The sequence below is a fragment of the Peromyscus maniculatus genome, chromosome 22 (genome assembly GCF_049852395.1).
Source record: "Peromyscus maniculatus bairdii isolate BWxNUB_F1_BW_parent chromosome 22, HU_Pman_BW_mat_3.1, whole genome shotgun sequence".
Classification (NCBI taxonomy): domain Eukaryota; kingdom Metazoa; phylum Chordata; class Mammalia; order Rodentia; family Cricetidae; genus Peromyscus; species Peromyscus maniculatus.
In genome coordinates, this window is record NC_134873.1 from 52674095 (window position 1) to 52688313 (window position 14219).

Here is a 14219-nt window from a genome sequence, read left to right on the forward strand (position 1 = left end):
GCACAGGAAAAGGAGCTTCCTGCCACCACTGCTTTCAGAGGACACTTCCTGTGTTCGGGGCACCCCGAACCACCGTTCTGAGTGAGCCATCCCATCAGGACTTCCAGTCCCTGCCTGAGAACCAGACCCTGGGGCTGGTGATGATGATTCATGCAAAAAGATAATACATGGATTCATCTAATGCGATAACCCATGGAATGCACCTGGCCGCGGAGGCATTAAGCAATCATTGTTGATGAGCTATTGTCCCGAGATCTGTGCCTGGGTCCCTCCCTTTTGTATTTCCAGGAATCCGTTCCCATCTGAGGCTGAGACTAAACTGATTTCTAAACCATGTCATGACTAAGTAAGTCGTTTCTTGCCTCTAGAGTTTTTAGAAGACATGTTTTTTTGTTTTTTGTTTTTTATGACCAGAAAAAGATGCCTTTGTGTATATCCACTCCCAGACTCGATGATTCAGGACAAGGCAATGGCAGCTCATGTCTGCGGGTGGAGATGTGAGCTCTGCTCAGCAGGTGACTCTGCATTGGCCTCACACTCAGCTGCAGGAGCAGGTCTGCGGGAAGCCAATGGGTTCGAAGAGTCCTGCTCCTGGCTCTGGTATTTGGAAACCATTGCTGTGCAGGTCCGTTTAGGCAATGCAGGCAAGCAGCTAGGACTTGTCTCCAGCAGGGTGGTCTGGACTGCTCACAGTGTCCATCACAGGACTAGCAAAGGAGGGTGAGGTCAGTGTGCAAGCTCTTTCCCGGCCTCTGTCTTCTTCACATTTGCCGGTAACCAAAGCAAGTCACAGAGCCGTTTTTTTTTGAGACAGAATCCCAGTATAAGTTGTCTTGACACTCAGGGTCTTCCCGTCTCCACTTGAGTTCTGGGATGGCCGGTGTACATTAATTAACCAAGGATCAAAAGGCGAAAAGGCAAACGCTCCTGCTTGGTGGGATGGGCTAAGAGTCACTGGGAAGGTGTTTTTGCAGGAATGGAGAAAGCACAGCCACCATTTTTTGTTTGTTTGTTTTTTGAGACAGGGTCTTTCTGTGTAGCCCAGGCTGTCCTGAAACTCACACTGTAGACCAGGCTGGCCTCGAACTCACAGAAAGCCTCTGCCTCCTGAGTGCTGGGATAAAAGGTGTGCACCACACGACCACCCCTACACAGCCACTGTGTTTGCTAAAAGGCACACATACTGTTCTTGTTGCTTCTCTGTGTAAGCTCGCTTACTGAACCTCACTGCTAGAGATTCAACCGCATCTCCCTCATAGGACTCTGGATACAACTTTTTTTTCCTATTATTTCACACACACACACACACACACACACACACACACACACACACACACACCATATTGAATATTGGAGATGAAGCCTGAGGACCAGGCAAGTGCTCCAACATTTAGCTCCCTCCCCGGGGCCCTGATGTTTTGACAAATTTGGAGGGGACCTTAACGCCCAGCTCATTCAACACGCCAAGTATAGAGGTCTTTTCAGCTGGGGTCATCTTGTCTTTCTCTGCTTCTCTTTCTGAGGACAAAACACAAGTTTTAAGGCTTAGTTCGCATGGTCAGCCTTCGAAATCTAGAAGACACTGCTCCTAGGTTTGGTTTTGTCTTTGGTTTGTTTTCTTTCCCGGCTTACGTGTCCCAATATTCTCTGTTTCCATTTTATATGTTTTACAGGCCCCTGCCTGATCGTGCCCACTCTGGATGCACAGCTTTGTAGGACCCTTTCAAAGGCTGTACTGACAGCTCGGACCGTCGGTCCCTCACCCACGCCCCACAGAATCTCTCAGCTCTTTCTAAGGGTTCCAAGGCACCGTGAGTCCTTCCTTTCCAAAGGCATCACTCGGTGCGAACCCGAATGTTTATGTTGGTTTGAAATCCACTGGAGTCTGACAGACAAGAGCTCACGAGGGAAGCCCCCCTCCCCACGCCGTATCCATAGACTTTTGAAATGTGCCTTTTACATTTAAAATTCTAAAACTTAATTCAGATTTAATCACTATAGAACAGTATATCTCCCTTTGGTAAATAGTTTAATTTTTCCACATAAATATATGTTATATACCACAGTTTCTTAAGCTATACATCAAAACTCCATATAGGATCATGTAACTGGATGTGGGAACTAAGGGAAAAAAAAACCACAAAACCTTGCCTTCTTGGTGGGAAGAACTAAAAATGTTTTCAATGTGCAGCAACCAAAAATTAACTCAGTATTAAACACATAAGGAAGCCAAGTTATTTCTGGCAGTGTCCATCAGTGTTGTTCGAGGGACTTCACCCCACCCTTGGTTCTGAATACAGACTGCCTTGCACCGAGCATGTCCTCACACCAATCAGTATGGCCCCACACACCTCATCGTAGATTCGAAACTATCACATGTCGGGAATTGCAGTGTGTTTACCGTGCAAACAGGTTTTCTGCTCTTACGGAGACATAATGGTCTAATTATAAAAACCAGACTTTCCATATTTCTCTCACTGTCCTTCCTCAGCGTGTATCAAATTAGAGTATCTCTGGATTGTATTAGGTTAGAATGTTGATCTCAGAACTTGATGCTTGGGTTGCTGACATGAATTTTGTTTTTAAAACAATGTCCAAATGAATTTTAGTTTGGGAATTTAGGTCAGAATTTCCAAAATAGCCCTAAACATACTTTTGTCATTTTATGGTCCGAAATTATGCAATGTGGTGTGCTTAGCATTGACAATTATAAAATGGAAACATCAGTTAACTCGAAAAACCATCGGAGATACTCTATCCTGCAGTATAAAACATTCAGCCAAGATCATATTCCTGAAGTGGAAATGAATAATCACACCCCTCTCTTTAATATGTAGCTCTCCTTTTCTCTTTAAGAAGTGGTAAGATTATATGTATACCACAGAGTCATTGTAAACTCCATTTCTTCAGGATTTATTTTCAGTAAAGGTTTGGTGTGCATACCTAGATTATGTGCCTATTACATAAGCAAGGTCATGCAAAAAAAATTTCATTGATGATGAGTGGGAATTTTTAAGAATCCCTGTTATATACAGCAAAACTACTAGGCTTCATACATTTATTTACTACCTACACCAAGGTATTGAACATTTTCATCACTCCAGCAAGGTTCCTCATCCTCCTCTTCACCAATCCCTCCCCGTTCCCACAGGCAACTGTTAAGACCTTACGTTGCCTTTCCCTGTTTAAGAACTTAATATAAATGGAATCCTACACATACTCCTTGTATCATTTCCATCATTGTTTTCTTTTAAAGGGTTTGTCCGTGTTAGAGTATGAACTGGTCGCCCATTCCCATTCACTGCTGTGTAAATTTCCATCTTAGAAAGAGATGCAATCTGTTTAGTCGTTTCCTCGTTGGCGAATATTTAGAATTGCAGATCAAAACCACAATGCAACTTTTACCCAACCGCCAGGTTGACAATACTAAGTGTTGGCAAGGATGTAGCAACTGGGGCTCTCATTAGCTGGGTGTGGGTGTGTGCAATGGAGCAATCATTATTTCGCAGCATCGGCTCAAACTGAACATACACAATCCTTTGATCCCAGAAATTCCATCTATACCCAAGAGAAAGGGAGTTTATGTCAGCCCAAGGATGTGTGCCAGAATGTTCTTGGCAGCTTGATTGATAATTCCACCACGGTGTGAACAGCATACAAGTCTCCATTGTGTGAGTGTTCCAGACTCTCCCAGAGTGGTATCAGCCCTAAATGAGGCAGAGATAGTGTCCTCATGCACACACCTTATATGAATTCACTATTATTCCCTTAGTGTTCATTCCCAGAAGCGACCGACTCCTGAGTCGGAAGTTACGTATTTCATCACACATTGCTAACCTGCCCCCAGACGGTCGACATCTCCTCCTCTCCCAACCTTTACCTGTGCCTGGGACAGAGAGCTTTTTCCCAAACCCCAAAGTCAAACCTCTTTACATACGTCCTGTCCCCTCCCCAGAACCCAGACAGCCCCGGCTTTTCTAGAAAGCAGTGGAAGGAAGAAGGTATGGTGTCTACACTGAACAGCAACAGTGGCCGCAGCTCTCGGGATCAGGCTGCTGGGTCTGCAAGGCCACCTTCCTTCTGCTGCCAACCCCGAGCTTATCAGAGCAGCCGTGACCAGAGCATCTGTCTACTGATGCTGGCAGCTTCTGTTCCTACAGTGTCCCCACAGTGTCCCCACAGGCCAGGCCCAGGAAGTATGGCTGAGGCATGCAAGTGAGCAGCTGCATTGGCTTGGAGGTGCTGATGCAGGCCTGACCAGAGGATGTGTAGAGGGTTAGAGCGGCAGCCAGTACTTCCTCTTCACAGGCTTTGGTTGGACCCCCAGACTCTTCCAGTTTTTCTTTCACAGCACCCAGGGGATGTCCTCACATCCCCATGATGTTCAGGCAGGCAGTTGGGGGGCGGGGGTTGTCAGAGTTGGAACAGCCCAGTGTCAAAGGCTTTTACTCCTCTTTGAGATCAGGGCAGGGACTATGTGACATGGTGATGTAAGGGACTCCAAGAAGTCCTCTGTCCTGACAAGAGTTCCCCAATTTTACCAGTGGCGGTGCCTGAAATGTCCCCATTGTACCCTGCCTTTGTGTTGGACATTACTCCACCCATGCTGGCGGGAGGCAGAGTGGCCAGAGGGAGGGAAGTTATGAGCAGGAAAGGGGAAGAAAGGAGTCAGGAAGGCTGCCTCCCCAACTCCCCAGCCCAGCTGCCATGGGGTGGGTCAGGCCAGCTGGCTCAGCCCTTCTAACACAACCAGGCCTTTCTCCATGCCAGGGAAGACCCAAGACTCAGTGTCCCCCAAGTTCTTTGCTGGCAAAGTGTCTGACCTCTGCCATTACCACGCACGCACGCACGCATGCACGCACGCACGCGCGCGCACACGCACGCACGCACTCGCACATGCACAGTGAAGGGGAACAAACCCGGGCAGTGACCAGAGGCCTGAGCACAGGGCAGGGTCTGAGTTTGGTAGAGGAACTCAGTCACTGATTGACCCAGAGATTAGAGGGAAAAAATGAGTCTGAGGTCATGGCTGACAGTTCTGTGAGATGCGACAAATACCCAGCTCCTGGAGCCAGAGCGAAAGGCAGGGGTGGGGGGAGGAGAGGAGCTAAGGAGCATGCTACCCAGACTGATGCTCAGCTCTGGTTCCCTGTCCCCCTCCTCTCACCCACTCAGAGATCCTTCAACGAGGGAACCTGGCCTTCGCCAGCTTCTTTTCCCTCAGCCCTTGAGCCCACCCTTAGGGCAGGCTCCTGAAGCAACGGTCTCACACACACAAGGGTTCTTGTCTGGGGCTAGAAGTCTAGGAGCAGACGTGAGACTGTAGTACCTGTAAGGATTGCTTAGTGGGAAACACTCTCAAGAGTAGAACTAGGAAGCAATCACCTCTATTCAGCCCGTCCCAGGGGGCTACGAGCTGCCTGCCTAAAGGCCAAGGGTCAGGTGATACCCCGGGTCAGAGCAGGGCGAGATGTGGGACGGGAGCCTGAGAGGGATAACCTCCAGACAGTTGGGCCAGGAGCACTCTCCAAGGAAAAGGACAGCAATGAATATCAGAGGCTCTCCCATACAGCTAGGGCACGTAACTGGTCACCACAGCAGCTATGGCACCACCTGGCCCAGAAAGGGGAGGCCCCAGATGGCCAGCTAAGAACCAGCCTTCATACTCACAAGCACCCCAGCTAGAAAGGATGAGATCTTTGTTTCGTGATGGGACATGGAGGCCCAGGGAACACAGGGGCTGGGTCTGAACCCAGGGCAATCACGGGGGTCTTGAACTCAGGTCACCCACTTACACCTGACCTTCTCAGTATACATTGCATACACGGGCATTTCTACACAGAGAATCCACCGTGTCCTGGCGTCTTAAAGGCCAGGAAAACTAAGCTTCCTCTTTGTTGCTCATCTGTATCCCCGCAGGTAAGTTACCGCCCAACCTATAGGATGTGACAGGGATTCTCAGCTTGGAAAAGGACCAGAGAACTGGATCAGCCATCTCCAGAGCCCTCCCCTCCAGGGCTCGATGGAGAACAGGGTTGGCTTGAAGGGGTGTGCAGCTGGCTTGGCACTGAGATGCAGATGTGTCTTTCCTTGCCTGGGACTAGAGGTAGCCAAAGCCTCAGTTTCCCACAGGAGGGCTAGGATCAAACCCCACAAACCGCCAGAAGACGGTTTAAGCACCCAGTCGCCATTAAGAAAATGGCACCCTAAATCAAGGCGAATAAACCAAAGAGGAAAAATGCTCCCTCTAAGTGAGCCAACAGCAGAAGGGCCCTTCAGGGTGGGCCCAGCCCTGGCCTCCCCACCACCACCCACGCTGACCTTGGTTCGGCTGGGCTTCCCCCAGATCAGGCTGCCTGCTCCCTTCCCATGGCCTTTCTGGCCCACCATTCTCCCTCAGGCCACCAGTCACCAAGAGCTTGTTTCCAGGGTGACAGAGGGGCCAGAAGAGGGCTGGGACAGGGGGTTGACGGCTCTGAAATCCTGAACTAGGGCAGGGCTGGGGCGGCATCTCAATGAGGCTGCCGACAGACTCCAGGCCTCCAGCCAGCTGCCTGAAAGACCTTCGCCACCTCCCTGCTCCCAAAGCAGCTGAGGCCGAGCAACTTGAGAGGCCTGCAAGACAGAAATCTGGAGCCTGTATTCAATGCAGGAATATCCTTGTGTTCTGCTAGGGGCCAGAAGCAGCTGACCGTATCCAGCCCGGAGGGGGCTGGCCGTCTTGTGTCTCCCTGCTCACCCCAGTACACCTTGAGGTCTGGAGTCCTCAGTCCTGCCCGCTTTCTAGAGTCATCTGGGCCTTAAAAGCAGCCCTATTCTGGGCCTCACCCTGACTCTTAACAGTCTGCAGTGGGCAGCCAGGGTGGGAAGGTCCTAGATTGACTGTTAGCTTCTGGAAGGAGCCTCCTCTACAGGAAAGGGCCTGTGATCCACTCAGCTTGGACAGGCTTCATAGGAGTCACGGGACGCATCGACATATCAAAGACCTTTCACACAAAGGAAAAACTCTTCCCTGTGAAAGCTGTTCAGGGGCATGCTATCCCTATTTTATAACAGGAACTCTGAGAGGTGGCAGAATTTCCCTCATCAAGCATCCCCACAACCAATGGCTGAGCTTGGACTCTCAGAGTTGGGGTTTTCTCCACATGTGCCCCAACACGCCCTGACTCAGGGGCTCCAGAATATTACCAGAAGCTGGAGCCTGGGGTCAGCTAGCCTGCCGTCTACACCCTCTCCCTGCTACCCTCATGCTCTTCCTGAAGCCAATTCCCTGCCCTGCTGTGGGCAGGCCTCTCCTGCTTCCTTCCCATCTAGGCTCCCATTACCTCAGTCCTCTAAGTCTTCTAGCTTCCCAGTTCCCAATCCTAGACCCGCACTGACAGTCAAGACCAGCAGCATGGCTTCCCTAGTGTGAAGAACTGGGTCATTCTTTTAGGCCCAGGTAAGAGCTGCTGGAGGCTGGAAGACCATCAGGCTCTCGTCTTTAAGGGGTCAGTGACTCATGCTCCCCATCAAAGACCCTCTCCCTTGGTGCCCATCTTGGTTTGAAAAGCTCTAATTTGAGGCCAGTGTATCCCTGTGTCCCCTAGAGCCAGTGACACCTGAGTCCTGGGGTACAAAGCAAAGCACTTCTGAGTTCTCGAACCTGTACAAAGGCGTGTGGGAAAGTCTCATACAGAGTGTTCGCTTTTCCCTAGCTAAATCTAATTAAGACGAAACCGGAGCTTTCTGAGGAACCGTCCAATGTCATTGGGCATTTCTTAGAAAAACTAAAACTCTTCTTTATCCCTCGGCCAGACCTGCCCACATTAGCCCCTTTTCTCTCAGGACTCTTATTTCAGCCACAAAACCCACGTCTTCCCATGAGGTAGATGGGAAGGCTTCTGTTGTTTCCCAATGACCCTAATAAGCCAGAATGGCCACCACCACCCACATGCACACACACACAGCAGGGTCTCCACTGCCACTGACATTACTTCCTAACAGTCCAGACAAAAGGAAGCCACAGTAGCGGTCAGAACCAGGAGGGGGGAGGGAGGGACCAGCCCAGAAAGTGTTATGGGAGTGAACAAAGCCTATCTCACAGGCAGAATCTGGCACTGCAGGAAAAATGGTAGGCGCCAGGCAAGGATCATCTTATGTAATGGAGGGCCCAGGAGACCCACACCCCGGAACCCAGAAAGGTTGACATCTTAGCTTGGCCAAACAATTATGCACATGCTAGGTAATTTTTGTTTCACCGTCCTAGTAATTCTAGAATACCTGTGATTCTCTCCATTTTCCAGATGGTTTAACTGAGGCACAGAAATACTAGACAGCTTGCTGAGAATTACACAGCGATTGATACCTGGCATTGTCAGGATTTGAACTCAGGCAGTCTGGCTCCAGGCTCCCTTCACCACCACACCACACCTGAGCACGCAGAGGAAGGAGTCCAGGACTCCACCCTGGGATGTACAGATCACCACGGCGGCATAGATGCAGACTCGGTAGCTGGATGCATTACCTCTGACCTCATGAACCTGCAGTGGGCAGATCCTGGCGAGAAGGGTTAGTCACCGCTCTGCATGGTGGCCGCTCATCTGCGGACCGGAGGAGCCGTTTGCGAGATGGCTCACATGGTTAGCAAGCGAGGGCTGACTGTCAGCTGGGAGCTCGGCCAGACCCCAGAGCTGGAGGCCTCTTCCTCGGCAGGCAGGCCTCCGTACCTCCAGCTGCGGCTGATCGCTTGGACTTCCTCTCAGCGTGGTGTCTGCGTGCCAAGGGGAGAAATCCCACAAGACAGGAAGTGGAACCTGACAGTTTTTAAAAAGCCCAGGTCTGCACACAGCATCGCTTTCTCCCCAATTTATCGGTCAGCCCAACCATAGGCCCCAGACTCTGCAGGAGAGGGTATGAGCCCCATCTTCAGATAGAAGGAATACTAGAATATCTTCCCAATCACTCACCTCCCCCGGATGCCCTCCCTGAACAGTGAAGAGCCTGAAGACATCCTTGTCCTGTGGCACCTCTTCTCAGGCCAGGACAAGCACAGACCTTCTTCCTAGACATGTCTCCATGGCTAGATTTCTCCTTCTTCTCCTTCTCCTTCTTCTTCTTCCCCTTCTCCTCCTTCTTTTCTTTTTCTTTTTCTTGAGACAGGGTTTCTCTGTGTATCCTTGACTGTCCTAGAACTCGCTCTGTAGACCAGGCTGGCCTCGAACTCACAGAGATCCGCCTGCCTCTGCCTCCTGAGTGCTGGGATTAAAGGCGTGCACCACCACCGCCCGGTTATAGCTACATTTCTTACCCCTGACATTTCTTTGAACTTCCTTGAAACCTCAAATCACACTCCCACTTCCAGCCATCTCAACCATAAGCTGAGAAGAGCGCTAACACAAGGCCTTCAAATGTCTATATAACATTTTTATTTTGGCAGAGTTTCAAATTTATGGGGGACGATCACAAAGGTGGTGTGGAGAGTTCCCATGTTCTCTACACAAAGTTTCTTCCCTTAGAGTCACCCCACCCTGCCAGGGCACGTTTGCCACATTCCACAAGCCAGTATGGACACATCTTGATTGCTTGTGTGGTATCATGAACAGTGTTACTAAACTGCGGGTCCACATTCAGTCACCTTAGCTTCTTTACCTCATACCCTTTTTCTGTTCCGAGAGACTGTCTACAGGCAGTCCCCGTGTCTCCTGAACTGTGACAGGTTCTCAGGTGTCCCTTGTTTTGACAGTTTCGGGGGATTACTGGAGAATATCCTCCAGCTAGAATTTGCCTAATGCTTTCCTCGCGGTCAGACGGGACTTCTGGCTTTGAAAAGGAAGACCACAGATGTAAAGTGTCCTTTTCGTTATGCCCCATCGAGGGGACATCCTGGTGATGTTAGTTTTGACAGCTGGCTGAGGGAGGCCATACCTGTCTGCTAAGATGAAGGTCTTCATCCTCTTGGAACGCTGGGCTGACTGGAAGTCACAGCCACTTTTGAGTGTCTGCACCAATTATCAGAATTCTTCTGCACCAGAGTTTTCCATCTTTTCTCCAGTTTATTTAGTCAGCCCTTCCTTTACACAGGCATGGATGCTCAGGTATCCACTTCGTGCTTTGGGTAACAATTAAATCGGTGCTGTTGCAGGTATTTGATTGTGCAAATGAGTTCAGCTTTGGCCAGTGGCTCTCTCTTTCCGGTGACATTTCTGTTCCTCTGTCACACTCCCATTATTTGTAATTCCATAACATTTCTGGTCCTAGAAGATGCTTCCAGCTCATCTCATGCATTTCCTGAATCACTAACTTCCCCAGGAAGCCCTGGTTCCCTTCATTAGAGAGGAAAATTAAGAGTCTCATGCCTCTACTGACTGAGCTAGCCTGGCATCCCAAGACTGAAATCAGAAACCAAGATCTGGGCACTAGTGTGTCCATTGCTACTGTCCTTTCTTCTAAACTCTTCCTATTGACAGAGCTTGGAAGTCTGGTAGGCATACTGACTACTGAGACACACACAAATCCGTAACTATGTAGGTGTCCACTTGTAGCTATAGTAAGTAGCGCTGATCTCATAGTGTGGATAGAACTCTCAGTCATTGTCCTGGGAATCAGGGTAGCCTGGGCCCTTTGCTTGACAATGACCTCTGACTTCCACAGTGAGGAACTTGGCACCTGCCATTCACCACACATTTCCCTTGTTGTTCAGTTTCTATACCATGCACAGTGGCTTTGGACTTGGTAACCCTTGCTCCAAGGGAAAGTTTTATCAACTAGATAAACTAGTTTTATCAACAGTGCTTAGGTATGGTTTCTTTTGCCACTGGTTATAACATGTTTCACTCATTTCCGAGGTGGCTTAGGTCAGACAACCAACACACACACACACACACACACACACACACACACACATGCACACGCGCACACACACACATATACACACACACACACACGCACACACATACACACACACACACACACACACACGCACACGCACATACACACACACACTTCAATGAGGCTGTCTCAGAGATTTGCTATTCAATTAGTTCTGGTGTTCTGCTGTGATCCTCAAATCATCCTGGTATCATCTGATCACCTACATGACTTTTTAAATTTGCACAATGATTCACTCCTTGTCCTATAAAATACTGTGGGTTTTTAAAAATACACTTTTTTTTAATTGAGTGTGTTGAAGGAAGGGTGTGTGCATGTCACAGCTCAGGTATGGGGGGGTGGTGTAGAAGCCGGTTCCCTCCTTCCACCACGTTAGTCCTGAGGTTTGAATAACAATCAGGCTTCACGACAAACATTTTGACCAGCTGAACCATCTCGACAGTCCAATGCTCTGGGTTTTGACAAATGTTAGCAAGCATGAACAAGTGTCCTCACAGGGTCTACCATGGCAATGCAATTCAAAGTTAACTACACCATCCTCAGAAAATCCCTAACCTTCCCCCTCTCTTCCGATACATTTAAACTTTCATTTCAAAGCCCATTTTGTGCACATCGTCTCCTGTGCTCTCTAAAGCAGCTTCAACTGTTGGGAAAAGCAAAGAGGAATTGCTAGGGAATGATCCTTTTGTACACTGTGAATGTGGATTACTCTCATTGGTTTAATAAAGAGCCAACCAGCCAATAGCAAAGGCAGGAAGAGATTTTTGCGGGAGAGCCAGACTGAGAGAATGCTAGGAAGAAGGAGGTTGGAGTCACCAGCCAGATGCAGAGGAAGCAGGAGATGAACAGGCTGTGCTGAAAAAAAAGGTACCACCATGTGGCAGAGCAGAGATAAGAAATATGGGTGAATTTAAGTTGTCAGAGCTAGTTAGTAACAAGCCTAAGCTATCAGCCAAGCATTTATAATTAATAATTAGTCTCTGTGTGGTTATTTGGGGAGCCAGTGGTCCCAAAGTAAAACCCTGCCTACAGAGGTCCACTCTGAAGAGGAGACTGAGGCCCAGAAGTGGAAGAGGCTTGCTCTGGTCTCTTAGCTAGTAGCTCCTAGGCCAAGCCTGCTGAGCTCTCATTCTGGGTCTGATACATATTCACTGAGTGGCTGAGTTAATCACCTCCCTTGGCTGGCCAGCTTGTTCCTATGTAAAATGAGAGACCAGATGATTCATAAGACCATATTTATGTCTAGCTGCTTATGTCTAGCTTTTGGCATGAAGTTGACTTATCAGCAAGGAGATTTGAAGGGGCTGACCAGTAGAGGAGATACCTGGAGAAGTTGGGTCCAATTGGACTTCAGAGAAGCAAGTCTAAGCAAGCTGCCCGGGGAATCAGAGAGGATGAACTTGAGGTCACATGTCCTAAACCTACCTCATCTGTGATGGACAAATCCACAAAAATTTTACATCCCATTCCGAACTGCAGTCCCAAACCCAGTGGGCCATGACTTGTAACTTTTGAAAAGTAGAATGAAGACCAGCACACAAGAACCTGTGCACATATTATTATTTTACCCACGCTCTAATTTATAGGCCAAAATGTAAAATGTATGAATCAAAAGAGACCGAAGCGGCTGGCCAGCAGAAACCTTTTGACATCCATATCTTACTTATCCTTACCATAATTCCCATGCAGATAATTATTTTATATTCCTCTTAGCCACTCTGCAAGTGAACCATCTAAGGCCCAGAGAGGTGGAATGAGGAATCCATGGTTTCCCAGCTGGCGGGGGAGGGGCAGAGTTATGAAAACACTCGGGGCTCAGACCCAGCAGGAGTTTCCTGCATTTGGTCCTATAGAGAGCAAGCATTCGCCTGCTTCACACAGTCCGCACATCACTTCCACGCCAGTGGAAGAAGGCCCTGTGTGGAGGTTGCCAAGGCCACTGAGGCTAGGCAGGATGAGAGGCCGCTCACACTCACAGGTAATTTCATCAGAGCCAAGGTCCTTTGGATTTGTCAATGAGAACAGCCAGTGAGCTGGTGAGAGATGGAAAGGACTCACTGCCTCCTCCGTGGCCCCGGATGGTACCCATACTACATACGGCCAATCCCTCCCCGCTAAGACACTCAGGCTGGGGCTCTGAGCATCAGTAGGTCCTACAGCGATTCCACAAGTCCTGTCTTCTGTCTCCCACCTTCTACTTTGTCTAGATCTCCTGGAAGCCACATTTCACTGCTTATTTCCCGTGCCCTGCTCCGCACACCCACAACCTTGTGTTGTTCAGTGGCTTACGAACTCACAAACACACTGATCATTTCTCCCCTATTACCTAGATAGAAAGAAGCCCTGGTTTCCCTGCACACAGAAGGATCCGACTTCTGCTGGGGCACACAGACCACCAGCCCGTGTCTAGGAGCCTTTCCCCAGGACAGTGGGTTTCATCTGCACTCTGTTCACTCAAGGAGTCCCATATGTTGGAACATCCTGAGTAGTGGGAAGAAAGACAGGGAAAATGAAGGGCAGGGATTTGCTACAGCCAAGGTTTTCTCACCAACCTCTTCCTGCTGCTACCCAGCGGTGAGCAGAGTCCTTCTCGAGTACCGCCAAGTGTCCCAGAAGAACCACGTGGCAGTCCTGGTGGGGACCTGCCTGCAAACCCGTTGGGCTCATTGCCCCGGAAAGGGCCCCAGACATCGTTACAAGGCTTTCACTGAAATGCCACCAACCCAGAAAAGCCAAGCCTGACCATCAACCTTTTCATCTTTCCGGGGGGCCCCACCCCCATCTAGCAATCTGTATCCCTTACCTGTTCTCCCACGGCCCCCCAGCTAGAATGCAGCGTAGCAATCTTTACGCTGCTTGGGACTTTTCTCTGCCACCGAGACTCACACCTGGCACCAGGTAAGTACTCAGTACACATTTTTGGTGAATGAAAGGCTGCTGGGCGTGTTGGTGCACACCTTTGATCCCAGCACTCGGGAGACAGAGGCAGGAGGATCTCTGTGAGTTCGAGGCCAGCCTGGTCTCCAAAGCAAGATCCAGGACAGTCAGGGTTACACAGAGAAACCCTGGGGTGGGAGGGGGCAGGGGTGTGTGTATGTGTGTGTGTGTGTGATTCTTGGGCCCTAAAATTTCCAGAAGTAGCCAGCCCACGACTTGCCCCACACTCTCTGAGCACGCTCTCCCACTGAGTTCTAAACTTGTCCAGAGTCAATGGTGGCTGCATCAGCCTCAGCCAAGCACAGCCCCGGCATTCTCTTTGGCCATCCCAACTGAGACTGATGGCAATTCCCTAAGGCTGGGAATGGAGGCACTCTGGCCACAAGGCATTGGGCCTCCAGGGGCTCTCAGCT

The 14219-nt window shown here is 49.5% G+C and overlaps 1 long non-coding RNA gene across 2 annotated transcripts in view; it reads right to left on the minus strand.

The window, feature by feature from the left end:
- The window catches only part of LOC143270099 (uncharacterized), a 45357-nt gene extending 36541 nt beyond the window's left edge, over positions 1 to 8816 (minus strand). For both annotated transcript variants that reach the window (XR_013047027.1, XR_013047025.1), the window contains exon 1: positions 8348 to 8816. This is a non-coding gene — a long non-coding RNA (uncharacterized LOC143270099). The remainder of the gene's footprint in view (positions 1 to 8347) is intronic.
- Between the last annotated feature and the right edge of the window lie 5403 nt (positions 8817 to 14219).